Here is a 19,675-nt window from a genome sequence, read left to right on the forward strand (position 1 = left end):
TTGACCTCTTCCTCCATTCTGTGTTCGCGCTTTTCGGGTACAGATACTTATGCAATTAAGCCGCCAATTTATTTTTATATATGCTCCTAAGTCTTTCTTTAAAACTAATTTAGCTCCGCACTTTTCTGACTTCAAAAGAGGCCCAACCCATGTCACCCTGTGCTGCCTATTTCGTGGTTTTTACTGTGGGCTCCCAGAGCCAGCCGATCCTTGGTTAACTTACATACTTCCCCCAGACATGCAGCACTGCCCCCTATACATTAACATTGAAACTCAATGCTGGCTCATTTAAACTCATGTTTTGCACAGACATGGCAGTGAATGGACATTAAGAGACATTTTGGTAGTGCTCTGTGTGTCCATTTTTTGTGCTGTGCTTGTTACTGTTGTTACCATAACAACTAGCTTGGTTACAGAGCCTAATTCAGACATTTTGGTGCATTGCCTGCTTCTTTTGTCTAGATTCAATCAAAAGTATGCTTCTGTCATGAAGATATTGAAAAAAAAAAGTCAGATTTGTGGGTATCTAACAGTGATGCTAATTAACTTTCACTGCAACAAGACATATATGTCTACCTGGAAGAATACTGGCCTCATATATGACCATCGCTTACAGCCATCTTGCAAACATTGATGGAACTAAACACAGTACAAGTTTTGTATATGCATCTTGGATGTTCTTTTTTTTAACTGGTCTATTCTATTTTTTATTTTCGATCATGTTTCTCTATAATTGCACCACTGTCTGTCTCAAAAAACAAGTGTTAGCTTGACCGTTGTGTGCACCTTTCCCACTTTTCCTTATCATGTTTCAAAAGCCACAAGGTAAAAACTACAACCAACGTGGAAACGGCGAGGTGGCATCAACCCTTACATATTGTTTACTGCTTTTGCAGATTGGTTTCATAGACGTTTTTGTGTCACGCTGCACTTTGGCATCAGCGTATGTAGGTGGCGAAGCCCGCCTGCAAGTGAACTGCCATGGATTGCCTTTTACGAGGCTCTGGGACCAACAGACGGGCCCGGCGCACGCTGAATCTTGCTTCTTCAAACTTCACAAATGGCAACTGTGCATCCTGGAAAACGCTGGGGGTATCTTTCAGCTACAAAAGCCTCGAAGTGGCACTACGACGACGGGGCATGGAACCGGCAACATGGCATCAACCCTGACATATTGCTTACTGCTTTCGCAGGTAAGTCACTGGCACTATTCTTCGATGAATGTTTGCATTGTTATGCCGGTTCCACCCGAAACTCTGTTGTGTTCAAAGCAGTGTACTTCTGTGAAGTCACGCAGGGTGCTCATAAGATGCCAGTTTCTTGTTTGGAGGCGTTCCCCTTCCTGTTTACTGGTTCTGCTACTGTGCAGTGGCAAGCTGAACCCAGGGCCCCTTACTGCACAGCTTGAACGATTACTCGAAGGTCAAAACACAATATTGAAAAAGCTGTCAGCAATGAAGAACAAGTTCTCTGCTGAAATGGAACTGAAGGCTCGTATTGTGTAATTAGAAGAAAGAATCACAGGAGTGGATGATAGTCGTTCTTCACTGGCCAACATTGAGGCAAAGCAGCGTCAGAATCAGGCAACATTGTTGGCTTTTGGTTCAAAAATTGACGATATTGAGAATCGTCTAGGGCGGGATAATCTACTTTTTTGTGGTATTGAAGATAGGGACACTGAAGATAGGGATACTGGTGAAAATGCAATTAAATCAAGTGAACTTGTCTCAAACTTGTGTCACACGAAACTGAAACTTAAAGCTGTTTGAAGTGAACGTGCCCACAGAATAGGAACCTATCGAGCAGATAAAGCACGCCCAACTATAGTGAAGTTTTCCTCTTTTAAAGAACATCAACAAGTGTTAAATAATGCACGCAAGTTCAAGTGCACAAACTATAGCATTTCAGAAGATTTCTCACGCGTGGTCAGGGATAAAAGAAGCCGTTTATTGATTTTTGCGAAACAGAATCGGCAAGAAGGTATAAAACAGTACTAAAGTTTGATACCTTGCACATAGACAACAAACGCTATCAGACTGATAGCGTGACCAACAAAGTGAAGCAGATGTGACCATCACAAGTTACTAAATAAAGTAAATGCTCAGTGTTTTGGTGATAAACTGCAGGAGCATAAGAAATAAAGTCGATTCTTTCCATATCCTTCCTACATCAGTTGAGCCGACAATAGTTATTGGCACCTAGTCAAGGTTGAACTGGAGCGTCTCAAGTTTTTCCAGATGGCTATCATTGTTTCAGACGCAATTGAGGAAAGAGAGGGAGGGGTATTTGTTCTTGTTAGGTCAAGCTTATCGTGTGTACCGCTGGAAGGTTCTGCAGCCAATCTTGAGCCTGTTTTCTGCAAAGTGAGGCTATCTAATCGGAAACGTCCAGTTATTGGATCATAACACCGTCCTCCCGGATCATCGTACGACCAGTTTGTTCGGCTGTCTGCTTATCTTGATACGTTTGAAAATGATATCAATACTAGGGGGACCCTGTAGGGTCGGTCACTGCCCATGTGCATTCTGCATTTTTGGTTTCAACAGTACATTCGTGATGCATCACGGAACAACGGCACAGGTCACGCACTTGATTTGCTCTTATGTAATATTCCGAACATTATAACGAATGTGAATGTACTTCCCGGCTTAAGTAACCATAGTGTTTTTACTGCTGATATAAATGTTCAATATGTGCCCGTGCTGAAAAAGAAACCCAGAAAGATTTACATGCATGAGAGGGCCGATTTTAATGCTATAATTTTGGCATTTGAATCATATTTTCCTACCTTTGACGCATTAGTTGAAGAATTGAATATTTAACAGTTACGGATGCTGTTAAGACAAGCTTTTTGAATTGCACGATACCTTTGTTCCTACTCATGTTATCTCATCTAAAAAATCATAGGATAAGCCTTGGTTTAATCGTAAGCTGCGCACACCAATATGAAAATTTAAGAGAGTATTTCAAGTTTGTGAGAGCAAAGTCCCAGGATACTTAGAGCTGAAATGCCTCGAAAAAAAGCTTTCAGGGTCTTGCAGAGAAGGCCAAGCATACTTATTTGGAAACCTTGGTGTAAAGTTTCTCAATGATTCCAAAGAGTTCTCAAGATTTGTTAGGTGTAATGGTAAAGAAAACAATTCTATCACCCCTTGAAGAGCTCTGAAACCATAATTGATGATGATGAAGACAAAGTGAAACTTTTTAGCAATTTCTTCTTGTCAGTGTTTAGACCAAAGTGTTCTTGCACAGTTAATGTCATCTTCCAAATGGACATTAATCAAATGCCTCAGATCATATTTGGTGTAGAAGGTTTGCGTTATTCCTGCAGGAGATGAAGCCGATGACCGCTTGTGGTCCTGATGATATTCCGGCAGCAACTCTTAATATCTCTTCTGGAATATTGTGCTTTTACTTTTCTCGGTTATTTACAAAGTGTTCATCTGAGTCTTGTTTAGCACATGATTGGAAGCTGGCACGGGTTGTACCCATTCATAAAGGCATATCGAGAAGTGCTGTTGAGAAATACAGACCAGTGTCCTTAACAAGTATCATATGCAAGGTAATGGAACACGTAATTTGTATTCCAATCATGTTGCATTTAGTTAAACACAATATTCTAAGCTTTAGTCAGCACCGCTTTCGACAAGGTTTTTCATGTTCTACACAGTTAGTAGAATTCTTTCATGATTTGCCCTTGGCAATAGACAAAACCAAAATAATAGATTGCATATTTCTAGACATAAAAAAAAAAGCCTTCAATGTGGATGCACATGATCTAATCTCAAAACTTAGGGCCTACAAATTAGAAAACAGTGTCATAGTTTGGATTGTCAAATATCATCGTGCAAGGCTGTGGTGCTCAATGGTTTTTCTTCTGTATATGTTCCAGTAACTTCAGGTGTTCCTTAGGAATCAGTTTTCAGTCCCCTTTTATCTTTACTCTTTATTAATGATATTGAAACTTAGCTAACGTTGGCTTGGGTTTGGCAGCAGCGCATCAGACAGGATGCTCAAGCCATTCTGCTTTATTGTGCAGGCCCTGGCTGTCTTTCTTCAAGTCCGGCCACCACTGGGTTGCACTGAAGGGCAACTAATTTCTACAGTTGCCTATCACCCAGAAATCAAGTCATCAGCACGAGCAGACTTCTACCTCCTCATCGAGATTGCCGAGCCTTTCCTCGCCGCTTCGTGTCCACCTTCAGCTTTGGCCACTGCTTCGGTGACGTCACATCACGTGGTCATTCCGGCGGCTATAAGAAGAGGCCCCTGACTCTTTCAACCAGTGGGCTTGGCAGCAGCGCATCAGATAGCATGCTCAATGCAATCTGCTTTAATGTGCAGATTAGTGATCCTTTCCGAATGAAGTGCTATCATAATGACGACCATTTTTTATTGCTGCTGCTGAGTCCACTTGGCCTAAAGTGTGTTCTATCTATTGTTCCCTTCAAAATAAGCCTTCTAATTTGTGGTGACAACGAGTCAAATCCTGGGCCAACAGAGGAAATATTGGAAAAATTAATGGGGCAAGATAACATTACTGCTTCAAACAATGCTGTCTTGACTAAACAAGGAAAGCTTGAGGAGAATGTAGCAAGTTTACATGAACGATTGAGTGGCTTAGAAGCTAAGGTGACCTCTCTTGGCACATTGAAGGAAGACGTGAGTGTTCTTAAAACCACTGTGGCTGAACTGGAACAAAACGTTTCAAGCTTATTAAACACAGTGGATGAATGAGAAAATAGGGGTCGAAGAAATAATTTGATAATTTATGGCATTGAACAACAAAACAATGAAACTTCTGATAGTCTTGCCACGAAGATAAGGGAGTCTGTGTTTCTCAAAAAGCTCCATGTAACCGTTTCTGGAATAGAACGGTGTCACAGGTTGGGAAAGAAAAATGGAAAGAAAAAAGGTGGTTATTGTCCCGTAATTGTGAGGTTTCTGGATTATCGCGAAAAAATATCGATACTGAAGACCTGTCCCCCCCCCCCCCCCCAAACTCAAGGGCTCTAAAATATCAGTTTCCGAGGACTTCTCTCTTGGCGTTCGTCAAACAAGAAAGAAACTATGGGAAAGTTCTGCACAAGAAAGGGCAAAAGGTGCCAAGGTAATGTTAGTCTTTGATAAATTGAATGTAGATGGGACATTATTCGCCTGAAACAAAGACAAGCAGTATAGGATTTCTAAAGCTAAATGACTTAACGAAACAAAAGCAGGATATTTGTGAGTTTTAAATGTTAAGTGTCATAGTGTTGTGAACAAAGTCGTTCACTTGGAAGGTCTCTTACATGCTCATGACCCTGACGCTGTGGAGCTTACTGAGACGTGGTTAAGCGAAGATGTATACGACAGCAAATTTGTCCCACATATTTACAAGGTATTCAGGAAAGATTGTGACAGAAGAAGCGGAGGAGTGGCTGTATTATAGAAACCACTGTTGCAACTCATGAGGTTACCTGACATTACTGGAGTTGAGGGCATAGTTTGTAAAATTTACTCAAATAATATTAAGTATATTCTTGGAGCTGTGTATAGGCCCTCTGAGCTCTTCTGTTCCTATCTTGCACCACTTAAAAGAATATTTTGTCTTATGTAAAAGCAGAAGACAGAATAATTATGGCCGGTGATTTCAATTCCCCAAACATCGATTGGTCCAATTTTTCAACCCAATCATTTAATTTGATTGAGAGTAGAATGCTGGACTACATATTTAATTTGGATCTTATGCAGGTTGTAAATGAGCCTACAAGAATCCAGCCCAATTCAGCATCTATATTAGATCTCCCTTTTTCTAAGTGGTAACATTGCAGCAAACATGTCCTGTGGTGTTGCTACTGGTATATCAGACCACAAAGCAGTTTTATTGACACTGAACGATGTTTTCTTAAACCGCCTGCCTGATATTAAAACCTTTTCAAGTTTTCAACGGGCAGATAACTTATTTATTTATTTTTATTTATTTGTTACATACTGATCAGATTATGGGGTTTTACGTGCCAAAACCACTTTCTGATTAGGAGGCACGCCGTAGTGGAGGACTCCGGAAATTTTGACCACCTGGGGTTCTTAAACGTGCACCTAAATCTAAGTACACGGGTGTTTTTGCATTTCGCCCCCATCAAAATGCGGCTGCTGTGGCCGGGATTCGATCCCGCGACCTCGTGCTCAGCAGCCCAACACCATAGCCACTGAGCAACCACGGCGGGTGTGTTTGTTACATACTGCCGGCAACTGAATACAAGTTCAGTGCACTAAAACAAAACAAAATCACATAACAAAAGAAAAGAAAACATCAAAGGATACACACGTGCCAATGCATACTAGCGAAGGTACCAATATTGATTCCAATACACGAAATGATAATGTGCGCACACACTTCAAGTGTGAAGGTGCCTACAGCGCTAAATTTTTGATTACTTGTAGGAATGAATCAATATTTGGCCATTCAACCATATCAGCAGATAAGGCATTCCAGTTTGCAATTGTCCGAGAAAAGAAAGAGTACATGAACGTGTTAGTCCTGCATTTAAACTCAGAAACCGAGTAAAGCGGCTTATGGCAGGTGCTATTAATGCAGACTAATCAATTCTTAAGGTGTTCTGATATAGTGCATAAAAAGTTTTAACCTGTCGTGATAACATCTTGTTTTAAGTTCTACTTCTGCTTTTTGTAGGAGGTTAGATGGGGATACTTTCCAGCTACAACAGTTGAAGTAGTAGTTCTGCGGAAACCCGCAAGGTGGAGAGAAGTAATGAATAAAGGGAAAAATCAGACATCCACCCGTTCGTAGCAATTGCTACAAAGGAAACAGTTTTCAACAGTTGAAGATGAACCTAATAGATTTTCTTTGGATGCTTTCTAGTTTTATTTAGTTAGCTTCTGTCCAGGGATCCCAGGCCACTGCAGCATACTCCAGTATGGGCCTAATAAACGTCTTGTACGCCAAAAGCTTTATTTCTGTTGTTGAGTGACCCAGCATGTGCCGAAGGTATCCCAATTTCCTGAACAATTCTTTTTTAATGAACATCACATGTTTATTCCAGCGCAAATCGGAGGGTATCATCACTCCTAAATACTTGTAGCTATGCACTATGCTTAAAGGTTGATTATTGATGTAATAGGTGATTTCAAGTGGTTGAATTTTATGGGTTATGGTCATTGCTACCGTTTTTCTATTATCTATGATCATCTGCCATGTGCTACACCAGTTTGAAATTGTGCTTAATGCTTCGTTCAGTGAGACCTCATCATTAGGGCTAAAGATTTCCTGGTATATGACGCAGTCGTCTGCGAACAGCCGGATTTGGACACCTACGTCCTGGACAATGTCACTAAGGAGCAAAAAAAAAAAAAAAAAAAAGAGAAGAGGGCCGAGAACAGAGCCCTGGGGAACACCAGACGCCACAGAAGCTGAAGACGAAGCTATACCATCAATGACTGCACACTGGCACCTAGACGAGAGATATGCAGCAATCCATGCCAGAAGACGATCGTTTTTAAGAATGGGCTTCAATTTTAGTACTAAGTTAGAATGAGATACACTGTCGAAGGCTTTCTCGAAATCCAAAAATATTATGTCCATCTGCCTATGTCTGTCTAACGCTGTAGCAATTTCAGTTATCGTTACTATTAGTTGGGTTACTGTAGATACTCCTCTGTGCAGTCCATGTTGCCGGTGGTCAAGGAGATTATTGTTCTCAATAAAAGAGGATATATACTGAAATATAATATGTTCAAGCAGTTTCACTGAAGTACACAGGATCGATATAGGCCTATATGAAGAAGGTGATGAATGGTCATCTGAATTAGGCATGGGAGTAATTTTAGCAAATCCCAAATCGTCTGGACGTTCTGCACGAGTCAATGATTTGCGAAATAATAGGGTTAGATACTTCACGCACCATTCGGCATATTGTACTAGAAACGCGTTCAGTATCTCATCAATACCAGGTGATTTCTTGATGTTTAAATTCAGAAGCATCGGCAGGACACCATCCTCACTAACAGATACATCATCTATAGGCAGTATTTCTTGGAAAAGCAATTTGGAGCGTTACCATTATCCCACATCAACACAGAACAGAAGTATGCATCAAGTGTTTTAGCTATATAAAAATTATCATCCAGAACTGCATCACCGATGGATAGACGTGGTAATGACTTCTTTTTCCTGCGTTTCTAATGAATTGATTATTGACATGCCTGCCTTCCATTATGACGATTTTAAAGACAACCCATGCAGTATAAACGAATCGTGGCTTGTCTTTCAGAAACATTCATGAATCTGTTGAGTGTTTCATTCCAAAGGTAACCAAGAAATGCTGCAACTGCAATCCTTGGATTAGCAGAGAAATGTTGCATTTGCAGCATAGGTTAAAACGCCTGAAGAAACGGGCAAAGTCAGCTGTCACTTGCACAGCCCCAGTTCTTGAAGAGGTGTCACAAAAATTGAAAAATCAGGTCGTGCTTGATAAACAAAGATATTTTAGTACTAAACTCCCATTATTTATTAAAACGTTGCCTGAGAAATTTTGGAGGGTGATTACTCCAAGTTCTAGCTCAACTGACATGTTTATAATATAAATGGCACTTGTGTACGGGACGATAATGCAGCATGCGTAGCCTTTAACAGCCTTTTCAAAATTGCTTTCACTGCTGACAATGGTCATCTCCCACCATTTGGTTTGTCTTTATCTCCTGTCCCTGATGTTATCATATCTGAATATGGAGTGTCTAACCTATTAAAACTTGACGTGAAGAAAACACCCAGTCCAGATGACATTCCAAATGCCTTTCTAAAACAGTATGCTGGATGGTGCTCCAAATATTTATGTATGATATTCCAGGGTGTCTACCAAGTTGACATTTCCGAATTCCCTGAGTTTTCCAGGTTTTCCCTGAGTGCCATTGCAAATTTCCCTGAGTGATGCAGAACTATGCTTCATGTCAAGACGGGCTGAAAACATATCGCCTCATGCTGTCACTCCCTAGCAAGCACATGAAAAAAATTTAAAAAGCGACTTAATATAATTTGAATACTAAGGAGTAGTGTTTATGTTATTCAAAAAGAGAATAGAAGGCAGGGGTTAGTAAAATGCACAGCAAATAAAGTGTATTCGAAAAAAATTGCAATGGAGTCAGAAACCTCAAGTACGAATAAAAAGTAGATGCATATAGAAGCAAATATTTTCGAATATGAGCTATTTCTATCAACTGATAGCAAGCTCAGTGGTATGAGGCCCGAATCTGTCACAACTGAGATTTTCCCTCAACAGCTCGTAAGTCAACCTCAACTGTTCGGACATACTCTCAGCCCGCGCACGACGCCCGAGTATTGTGTTTCACTGCTTTAAAGAGTTTATTTTGGTTTGGATGAGGGACACCTGCATCTCGGCATCAGCCAAAACTTTATTTTTTGTGCTCAAGCACCTACAAAACGGCGGCAGCAAGCTTCTTTTCCCGTTTATTCCTCAATGCGTAGGTCATTTCTGTTCTCGTCCTCCTTCCGTCACTCGTTTGCCCCAAGGACCATTTGAAGCATCTTGGTCAGTTGCACAATCCACGACCGATTTTTCCAACTCCTTAGGGGCCGCGAAAACGTCCGAAAAATCGGCCAGTTGGAAAAAAAATAAATACGCGTCATTTACTGCCCTTAGGGGCTCAAACCGCCACAGGCACATTCGAAAACGCTCTGAAGGCCTGTCGGTACACATATTAGGCATATCGGTGCTCGTATTGCGACAGGAAATGCCGGGTGCACGCGTGCATAATTAAGGAATACATACTGTGTTCCGTGGCAATAGCCCCTTCCCACGCTTGCTATGCTTCACTGCAATACTTTTATGTATGCTTCACCAAGTAACATTTCTGTACAGAGGCTAAGCTGACTTTCAGGAACCGGCATTTACTAAGTCAATCGCGAGGACCACAAAGGCGGAGTCCATGTCATTGCTGACAGCAGCTAATTCTTTCAATAAAAAACTCGGCACCCAACGGCAAAAAGCTTCATAGCGAACGTCGAAGCAGCTAGGCCTAGCGTTGCCGCAGTGGTGGCAACGGCTGCCAGCGGATCTGCGTGCGAGAGTGCCGGTTCGAGGTGGCGAAGTAATCAAAACGGCAGCCGTGGTGCCTTTATCGCCGTTTCGGACCTGCGGTCACGGCAAAACGTCCGGCAAATCGGACGGCGAGGAGTTCTTGCGTCCGAAATTTCACACGTTCTGATACGTTGATTCTATGGGGTACGTGACGGTGCCGCGAAGCCGTCCAAATTATCGGGAATCCAGAAAGTCGGTCGTTGACTGTACACTGGCAACTCCTCCAGCCGACGACAGGGCGTCAAAGACGATTCATTACGATTCCTGTCTGTTACTCGAGCCAGCATTACTGCGACTTTCGACCCTTTCAGTAAGATTGCCGCTAGTTTTCCCTGATAGAGACCCAAATTCCCTGAGTTTTCCCTGACTTTTTCCAGACTACTAAAAATCCCTGAGAATTCCCGGTTTTCCCGGTTTTCCCGGTTGGTAGACACCCTGTATTCAGAAGGCTGCGCCAGGAAGGTACTTTAGTCGCAAGAGTCGCAAGAATTAAACCTCTACATAAATGTGGTGACAAAAAATGTATAGAAACTTATCGGCCAATGTCACTTACTTCTACTGCATGCAAGCTACCTGAGCATATTATTCATAAACATTTAACTGACTTTTTAGAAGAACATAACGTAATATCAGAAGTTCAACATGTCTTCAGAAGGGGATACTCGACATGGACACAGCTGGTAGAGTCTATTCATAATTTTTCAGAAGCAGTTAACGAAGGCAAACGAATTGATGCAATATTTTTAGACTTCCGCAAGGCTTTCGACATGGTTTTGCACAGAAAGCTCATTCATAAATTACGCTTTATAATAACAAATTACAAACTAATAGCCTGGATCAAAGCTTACTTGTCAAACCGGCGTCAGTTTTTTTTTTTTTTAACGCTCACTCCCACAACATCCCGGTCAATTCTGGAGTCCCTCAGGGATCTGTTCTTGGACCGCTTTTGTTTCTTATTTTTATAAATGATATTGTTCGTGATCTGTCCGTGATAAGTTAAATGCTGATCACTGTGTCCTTTATGAAAAAAAATTATATTGAGGATTAAATTAGGCTTAACGACTTTCAATAGGTAAAAAGTTGGTATGACATGTGGCAAAATGGTAATAAACCTTGATAGAACAGTACATATGAGAATAACACTTAAAAGGAACCCTCTCCGTTACCAGTATAGTATTACTGATCACATACTTTCTGAAGTCACATGCTACAAGTATCTGAGCCTCTGGATTTCTAATAACCTTTCTTGGAGTAAACATTGATATTGTGACTGCTAATGCTCTTCGTTCGTGATCTGTCCGTGTTAAGTTAAATGCTGATGACTGTGTCTTTTACGAAAAATATTATATTGAGGATTAAATTAGGCTTAACAACGACTTTCAATAGGTAAAAAGTTGGTATGACATGTGGCAAAATGGTAATAAACCTTGATAAAACAGTACATATGAGAATAACACTTAAAGCCTGTTCTTTTTAAGGTGGGCGTTACGGTATGCTACCCCTGAAACTCGCTTACTTGCTTATAAAGCTACTGTACGACCAGTCTTAGAATATGCTGTTGTAATCTGAGACGCCTTCACTAAAACTAACATTTACAAATTCGAAAAGGTTAAAGAAAAGCAGTGAGATTTGTCTATAATGCCTACAGACATGCATCCATTATGGACCTTCCCAGAAGAAGTGGTTTACCATCATTTACTCATAGTAATTGTATTTGTCGCTTGAAATTGTTTTTCCAGTTGGTTAATGGGCACTACAATATTGACACCTCACAAATAATTAGTTATTCCAGTGGTTACGCCACACGTATGCGACATTCTCTGTCAGTAAAACCATTATTAGCAAGAACTAACTGTTACAAATATTCCTATTTTCCTAGAACCATAAACGACTGGAACAACCTTGCCGACAGTGTAGTAACTCACTATTCATTGTTATTGTTTGAGGTGCAGATTCAGTAATTATTGATTTTATGTTTGTGTGTGCGTTAAGCCATACTCGGTGTTGGTAAATCCTGTACTACTGGAACGTACACGTGTTATTGAAGCCTTTGCCTGAATGCATTTCATTTCTGTCTCAACATGTTACTGTACAAATATGTATACCCACCTGCAATGGTCCAAGACCGCAGTATTCGTAAATAAATAAATAAATAAATAAATTAGAATGTTTGTGCATGACTGTGTCAGTTATGGAGTCAGAGTAATGCAAGTGACATTTCATCATTACAGACTGATTTAGACATTATAGGAACATGATGCAATATGTGGTAAATGCCACTAAATGTTCAAAAAAGTATTCACGTCACCTTTTCAAGTTATACCTTGAGTAATATGACATTACAAAGGTTGACGAATACAAATATCTAGGAATTTTAATTGTGTCTGACTTAAGATGGAAAAGACACATTACACATATTAAGAATGAGGCAATAGGTTCATTGGGATTTCTGCGCTGTAATTTCAGTCAATTACCGGATAAATTAGAAGAGCAATTGTATTTCAGTTATGTTCATAGTTTACCTGATTACGGTTGCATCTGCTGGGATCTGTACACAGCTGATTTTATGGAACAGCTTGAAAGAGTGCAGAATAGGGCAGCTAGGTTCGTTCTTGATAATTATAGCAGAAAATTAAATACGACAGAAAGGAAATCAAATTATCATGGCAAGCATTAAAAGACCAACAAAAAAAATCTCAGGCTGAAATTTTTTCATGCTGTTTATTATTCAAAAGTAGGGATTGAGAAAGAAAGATATATTAAATCGCCTACTTATACGTTCATGAGACACCACCATGCACTGAAAGTCCGTGAGTTCCCCTTCAGGGGTCATGTCTTTAAGTATTATTTTTTTGTTCAATCTATAAGAGAATGGAATGCTCTTTCGCTTGACATTGTTAATATTGAAAACAATGATGCATTTTATTGCACTTGATGTATTTAATCACATGTTTATTACTTTACAATGTAATTACCCCTGCTGTAATGCTCGCATGGGCAATGCAGGTAAATAAATAAATAAAGAATAAATAACCAGCCCCATTGATTATTTATTTATACAAAATACCCCTAAAGGCCCTCATGGCTGAGGGTATCATATAGGGCAATTGATAAAAAATACAATACACCACAAGTTCATTGAAAAAAAAAAGTTAAGCACACATCATGTGACATTTGAATATAAGTATCAAATACTGTTCACTCTGACAAGCACAAAGAAAAAGAAAAGAAGCAAAACATGAAAAAGTCGGTAGTCAAAAATTATACCAATTATACAGTACATCTTCCAAACAGCATAAAATGAAATGAAACAACAAGATCTACATTATAAGAAAAAAACAGTAAAAAAAACAGTTCAAACATGAGATAATAATACACGCATCATGTTCAGCAGTAGTTAAGGCAGACGTGCAGCGGTGGCGTAGAGGTGGAACACCCGCCTCGCGTGCAAGAGGTCCGTGGTTCGAATCCCGGTGCCGCGCAATTTTCCACCGGATTAAAAGAAAAAAAAATCCGTGTGTTGATAAAATTGCATAAACAGGCCTGGAGTGTGGCCTGATCCCGGTGACCAGAACCGGTAACGCACTCCCTCACCAGAGCAGGATTGGCCACCCTGGTGCAGTACTTGGCCACAACCTCCTATATGAACACAACAATCAAACCCCGGCCCTCAGTCCCCAGCAGCTGCGAAGCAACTGACCACGGCGGCGGTCAGACCTGCGACGCTGCAGAGGGTGCTAAGGATCCCTGGCTCCGGACAGGCCGCCATTGGAATTTTAACGCTAGAACGTTATCTAGTGAGGCGAGTCTAGCAGTGCTATTGGAAGAATTAGAGGGCAGTAAATGGGATATAATAGGGCTCAGTGAAGTTAGGAGGCCAAAAGAAGCATATACAGTGCTCAGAAGCGGGCACGTCCTGTGCTACCGGGGCTTAGCGGAGAGACGAGAACTAGGAGTCGGATTCCTGATTAATAAGAATATAGCTGGTAACATACAGGAATTCTATAGCATTAACGAGAGGGTGGCATGTCTTGTTCTGAAACTTAATAAGAGGTACAAAATGAAGGTTGTACAGGTCTACGCTCCTACATCCAGTCATGATGACCAGGAAGTCGAAAGCTTCTATGAAGACGTGGAATCAGCGATGGGTAGAGTGAAATCAAAATACACTATACTGATGGGCGATTTCAATGCCAAGGTAGGCAAGAAGCAGGCTGGAGACAAGGCAGTGGGGGAATACGGCATAGGCACTAGGAATAGCAGGGGAGAGTTATTAGTAGAGTTTGCGGAACAGAATAATATGCGGATAATGAATACCTTCTTCCGCAAGCGGGATAGCCGAAAGTGGACGTGGAGGAGCCCGAACGGCGAGACTAGAAATGAAATAGACGTCATACTCTGCGCTAACCCTGGCATCATACAAGATGTGGACGTGCTCGGTAAGGTGCGCTGCAGTAACCACAGGATGGTAAGAACTCGAATTAGCCTAGACTTGAGGAGGGAACGGAAGAAACTGGTACATAAGAAGCCGATCAATGAGTTAGCGATAAGAGGGAAAATAGAGGAATTCCAGATCAAGCTACAGAACAGGTATTCGGCTTTGACTCAGGAAGAGGACCTTAGTGTTGAAGCAATGAACGACAATCTTGTGGGCATCATTAAGGAGTGTGCAATAGAAGTCGGCGGTAACTCTTAGACAGGATACCAGTAAGCTATCACAGGAGACGAAAGATCTGATCAAGAAACACCAATGTATGAAAGCCTCTAACCCTACAGCTAGAATAGAACTGGCAGAACTTTCGAAGTTAATCAACAAGCGTAAGACAGCTGACATAAGGAAGTATAATATGGATAGAATTGAACAAGCTCTCAGGAACGGAGGAAGCCTAAAAGCAGAGAAGAAGAAACTAGGAATTGGCAAGAATCAGATGTATGCGTTAAGAGACAAAGCCGGCAATATCATTACTAATATGGATGAGATAGTTCAAGTGGCTGAGAAGTTATATAGAGATTTATACAGTACGAGTGGAACCCACGATGATAATGGAAGAGAGAATAGTCTAGAGGAATTCGAAATCCCACAAGTAACGCCGGAGGAAGTAAGGAAAGCCTTGGGAGCTATGCAAAGGGGGAAGGCAGCTGGGGAGGATCAGGTAACAGCAGATTTGTTGAAGGACGGTGGGCAGATTGTTCTAGAAAAACTGGCCACCCTGTATACACAATGCCTCATGACCTCAAGCGTACCAGAATCTTGGAAGAACGCTAACATAATCCTAATCCATAAGAAAGGGGACGCCAAAGACTTGAAAAATTATAGACCGATCAGCTTACTGTCCGTTGCCTACAAAGTATTTACTAAGGTAATTGCAAATAGAATCAGGAACACCTTAGACTTCCATCAACCAAAGGACCAGGCAGGATTCCGTAAAGGCTACTCAACAATAGATCATATTCACACTATCAATCAGGTGATAGAGAAATGTGCGGAATATAACCAACCATTATATATAGCTTTCATTGATTATGAGAAAGCGTTTGATTCAGTCGAAACCTCAGCAGTCATGGAGGCACTGCGGAATCAGGGTGTAGACGAGCCGTACGTAAAAATACTGAAAGATATCTATAGCGGCTCCACAGCCACTGTAGTCCTCCATAAAGAAAGCAACACAATCCCAATAAAGAAAGGCGTCAGGCAGGGAGATACGATCTCTCCGAAGCTATTCACAGCGTGTTTACAGGAGGTATTCAGAGGCCTGGATTGGGAAGAATTGGGGATAAGAGTAAATGGAGAATACCTTAGTACCTTGCGCTTCGCTGATGATATTGCCTTGCTTAGTAACTCAGGGGACCAACTGCAATGCATGCTCACTGACCTGGAGAGGCAGAGCAGAAGGGTGGGACTAAAAATTAACCTGCAAAAAACTAAAGTAATGTTTAACAGTCTCGGAAGGGAACAGCAGTTTACGATAGGTAGCGAGGCACTGGAAGTGGTAAGGGAATACATCTACTTAGGACAAGTAGTGACTGCTGATCCGGATCATGAGAGTGAAATAATCAGAAGAATAAGAATGGGCTGGGGTGCGTTTGGCAGGAATTCTGAGATCATGAACAGCAGGCTGCCATTATCCCTCAAGAGAAAAGTTTATAACAGCTGTGTCTTGCCAGTACTCACATACGGGGCAGAAACCTGGAGGCTTACGAAAAGGGTTCTACTCAAATTGAGGACGACGCAACGAGCTATAGAAAGAAGAATGATAGGTGTAACATTAAGGGATAAGAAAAGAGCAGATTGGGTGAGGGAACAAACGCGCGTTAATGACATCTTAGTTGAAATCAAAAAAAAGAAATGGGCATGGGCAGGACATGTAATGAGGAGGGAAGATAACCGATGGTCATTAAGGGTTACGGACTGGATTCCGAGGGAAGGGAAGCGTAGCAGGGGGCGACAGAAAGTTAGGTGGGCAGATGAGATTAGGAAGTTTGGAGGGTCAACATGGCCACAATTAGTACATGACCGGGGCAGTTGGAGAAGTATGGGAGAGGCCTTTGCCCTGCAGTGGGCGTAACCAGGCTGATGATGATGATGAAGGCAGACAACAGATTGCAAAACCTATCGGGATCAGTGGCAGTAGCAACGCATGGAGGCAGAGCATTCCAGTCACTTATGGTGCGTGGTATGAAAGAATACGCATAGTTAAATGTACGACATGACAAGCACTGAACTTTAAACAGATGGTCGCGTTGGTCGAAGATGGAAAAAGGCAAACGAAAAAAGTCGTTATGAAGTGTCGAGTGATGATATAACTTATGAAAAAGTGATAAACGCACACCTTTTTGGCAGTGACATAGTTCTTGCAGGCCTGCATGTTTCTTTAATGCTGTTATTCTGGTATGATGTGGGTAATTAGAGTAAATAAAACGAACTGCGTGGTTCTGCAACGATTCAATGTTATTAAATATATTTGATGAGGGTCCCAAATAGCCAAAGCATATTCAGTTTTAGGTCTAATTAGGGTACAGAAGGCCCGTAATCGGAGCTGAGAAGGAGCATGCTTCAAGTTATGTTCTAGGAGACCTAATGACCGATTAGCCGATGTAATAAGGTTAATATGATGGTTTCATGTCATGTCTGAATGAACGTGAAGACCCAGGTACTTATATGTAGTTACCAATTCGACCATAGCATTTTAAGGCATACGCGGTTTCCGTTCGGGACTGCCGGTTAGTAAAAGACAAATTTTGTTTTAGAAAGGTTAAGTTGCATGAGCCAGGCAGAGCACCATGCTGTTACTGAATCGAGGTCAGATTGTAGGGCTAAGCGATCATTGTTAGAATAAATTTGATGGTAAATTACACAATCGTCAGCAAAAAGTCTGATTTGGGAAGATATGGAGTTGGATAAATCGTTAATAAATATCAGAAAAAGCAAATGGCCAAATGTGCTCCCTTGTGGAACGCTGGAACGTACTTGGCTGAAGGATGAATTATGGTTATTAGCAGTAGTGAACTGATACCCGGAAGAGAGAAAATCTTTAACCCACGCAATAACAAGAGGGTGAATATTTAGCACTGTTAATTTGCTTAACAACCTCTTGTGAGGTACTCTATCAAAAGCTTTGGAAAAATCTAGAAATATGGAGTCGACTTGAATACCAGCATCAACAGATGAATGCAATTGTGAATGAATCTAGCAAGTTGCGTTTCGCACGAGTAGCCTTTGCGGAAGCCATGTTGGTATTTAAAAATGATGTTGCATTCTTCTAAATAGTTAATTATTTGTGAATGAATCACGTGTTCAAGGAGTTTACAAACCGAGCTAGTTAGTGAAATGGGTCAATAATTGAGTGGTGATGAACGATCGCCAGATTTGAATATTGGTGCAACCTTGGCCAACTGCCAGTCACGTGGAATTAAACCAGATGAAAGAGATTGCGTGAAAATAGCAGACAAGATGTGATGAATGGCTTCAGATGAATTCTTGAGTATTTTGTTATTAAAACCAAGGTGATCAGACGCTCATAAGGGTTTAAGTTTCCTTAGTAAAGATAAGATACCATTCTCATTAATAATTATTTCGGACACTGAAGTATTAGAATAATTCATAGTATGTAATAGAAGCTACAGAGCCCTCTTCTAAGGTGAAAACTGCTGTGAACGCGTTATTGGGAATTTGGGCAGATTGAGCAAAACGAACACTGCCCCTTAAGCATTGGTTAAACTAACGTCGGGATTATTCAAGTAAACTATAAAGCTCGCACAGAGACCATTTGTGCATCATGACTGGGGTGAAAAATGTGTGACTATTTGAGTGGACCTCTTTGATTTGTCACCCTGAACTGTCCAACACTGACGCTGCATATGCAATGCTCACTGGCTGCAAATGCCGCCTTGGGCAGTCGGGGACTGTCAAAGACTGATAATCGGAGGGGGCCTAGTGAGAGATGGCGACATTGTCCCATTGCAGCAAATCCTACATTTTTCTTTGTCTGACATTGCCTCAGATAAGGCAGACTTGTGGTTTACTCTGGATGAAACAATGCACCTAAATATTGTATTAAACTGCATCCCATTGCGAAATTCTACTGCCAAGTTCTGCCTCGGTAACCACATCGGTTTCTGTTTATAGAATTGCCGAGACGCTGTGCCTCGTCCACTCCAACCGTCGCAACTCAATCGGCCATATCTGATAACCTGAACCATGCCTGAACCCAAGCAAAGCCACAGAGAGTGACTCAGGACTCAAGCAAGGCAGAGCACCTGTCTTTATTTTCAACTCGATTCCATTTTCGGTGTCATTTTCTTAGACACCTGTGTACATATCCTGCTCTTATCAAAAATAAATATCTGTTGGAAGTCAATGCTCTTTTTTTTCCTTTGTACTTTTTTTCTAAAGCTATTCATGCGCTGTGAAAAACGCTGCCATGAACTAAATAAAGAGTTTTAAAGACTAGCACCTACCTGTGTGTGAAATTCTAATGCGAAGGAGCCACTGTGTGACTTATTCATTACCACCGCTAAAATCTCTCACATGCTTAACATTTGGCTTATCCAGCACAGTGGTGGAAGAGAACACCAATGTCTTTAATTATGGCAAGATGCACTGGAAAAGTGTACAGTGAGGGCAGCAGTGGATGAACACCAGCAGTCACTGAGGCCTGCAGAACTCGCTGTTGAGGGCCGAGACGCGAGGGGGTCTTTCACTGGACAACCCCGTCAGTGTTTGAGCGAGTTGACAATTCATTGTGACACAAGCACAGCTCCAAAGACATGCTGCCGTGCCCAGTGCCCATCCTGTTCGGGTGCCCAGCTGGGCACAGTTCTCCTCCCTGTTGTTTCCCTCAGCATCAGGCGCTGTTGTGCTGACACCAGAAGTGTTGCCAATGGGAGTCCAAGCTGTAGCTCCCACTCCAAGCCCGTGAGCAGACCGTGTAATTCGGCTGCAGACTCTGTAGCTTGAGAGTACCACATGCTGTGTGCCCCGGTGTAGCTCGGAGTTCCAGCCAATCTAACCTCTACCACCCTTTGGCATGCAAGCAAGAAAACCTACATAATGTTTGGACAATCCACACTCAATAGAA

General features: G+C 41.5%; 1 protein-coding gene and 1 long non-coding RNA gene across 5 annotated transcripts in view; one reads left to right on the forward strand and one right to left on the reverse strand.

Annotated features, from left to right (window-relative positions):
• The window catches only part of D2hgdh (D-2-hydroxyglutaric acid dehydrogenase), a 122,408-nt gene that overhangs the window by 29,370 nt on the left and 73,363 nt on the right, over positions 1-19,675 (reverse strand). The gene's annotated exons all lie outside the window — the stretch shown is intronic.
• Positions 458-19,612, forward strand: LOC129386122 (uncharacterized). The gene is made up of 3 exons (XR_011893525.1): positions 458-1,193; positions 4,040-4,222; positions 18,724-19,612. It is a non-coding gene; the product is annotated as an uncharacterized lncRNA (long non-coding RNA).

Source organism: Dermacentor andersoni, chromosome 3, assembly GCF_023375885.2.
Source record: "Dermacentor andersoni chromosome 3, qqDerAnde1_hic_scaffold, whole genome shotgun sequence".
In the NCBI taxonomy this organism is placed as follows: Eukaryota; Metazoa; Arthropoda; class Arachnida; order Ixodida; family Ixodidae; genus Dermacentor; species Dermacentor andersoni.